Consider the following 1,376-nt stretch of genomic DNA (forward strand, 5'->3'; position numbering starts at 1 on the left):
CAAAAAATTTAATAAATGCTTTATAGTATCTTAAAAGGATCTACTTATTGGCTTATAGATTGATCCTAAACAGCTACCTAATTAGGAAAGAGAAAAACAGGTTCTCTCCACAGAACGCTGCAAAAGCATATTGGTTAATTTGTGTGACGAGCTGGCAGGTAAGTTGACTCAGTGTCCTGATTGAAATGTCTAAGAAACTAAATTAGATTCATGTTTTAGATCCATCCTTGCTTGCCATTTTTCCAGTTTAGACTAGCTTCTAGCCTTTTAACTTTATGGCAATAGTATATCAGAGACTGTATATTCTGACTTAGTAAAATTAGTCATTTAATAGAGTCATAATGATTTTTCTCTTTTCTTCAGTGTGACCAGTTATTCTAACTCAATCTTAGACTGGTCTAATATTCAGTTCAATATTAGAGATTCCTATATTCTAAATTACCTAGCAAAGTTAATTCAGAGCACATCCCCCACTTCCCCTAGATCCCTAACCTCAAAAGGATTGCTGGCCTTACAGCTAGTGGAAAAAGCTATTGAAGAGCAATTTGTCACTTATATAGATTACTCCTTGCTGCTACATCTCTTAATTTTTAATACAACTCATGTGCCTATGGGACTGCTATAGCAAAAATTTCCTATAATGTGGATACATTCAAAGATTTCTCCTAAATGTAATATCTTGCCATATCACGAAGCAGTGGCACAGATGATTATCACTGGAAGAAGGCAGGCATTAACTTATTTCGGCAAAGAGCCAGATATCATTGTTCAGCCTTTTAAGGGAACTATAGACAGCTACTACCCCCAAGATAGGTTGATAAAACTTTTAAATGTACATGATGTGGTATTTCCTAAAATGACTTCCTTACAGCCTTTATATAATGCTCTATTGATTTTTTATTGATGGCTCCTCTAAAGGGCGAGCTAGATATCTTATTAATAATCAACAAGTTACCATAGAGACTCCTGGCCTTTTGGCTCAGTTAGCCGAATTAACAGCAGTACTAAAGGTCTTTCAGTCTGTACATGAGGCTTTTAATATCTTTACTGACAGTTTATATGTTGCACAATTAGAGACCTGTGGTATGTTTAACTTCAATACGCCGTCAGGATCTTTATTTTCAGAATTGCAAAACATCATTCTCCCCCGGAAAAATCCGTTTTATATTGGCCTTAATTTCGGATCCTGTTGCTTTGGCCAAACGTGATAATGAAAGGTTTCATCTCTCTAGCCATACCCTAAGGCTCCGACATAAGATCACTAAGGAGCAAGCGAGAATGATTGTAAAACAATGTCCTAAATGTATTACATTATCTCCAGTGCCATATTTAGGAGTCAATCCTAGAGGCCTTATGCCTAATCATATTTGGCAAAT

Source organism: Mus caroli, chromosome 11, assembly GCF_900094665.2.
Source record: "Mus caroli chromosome 11, CAROLI_EIJ_v1.1, whole genome shotgun sequence".
Lineage (NCBI taxonomy): Eukaryota > Metazoa > Chordata > Mammalia > Rodentia > Muridae > Mus > Mus caroli.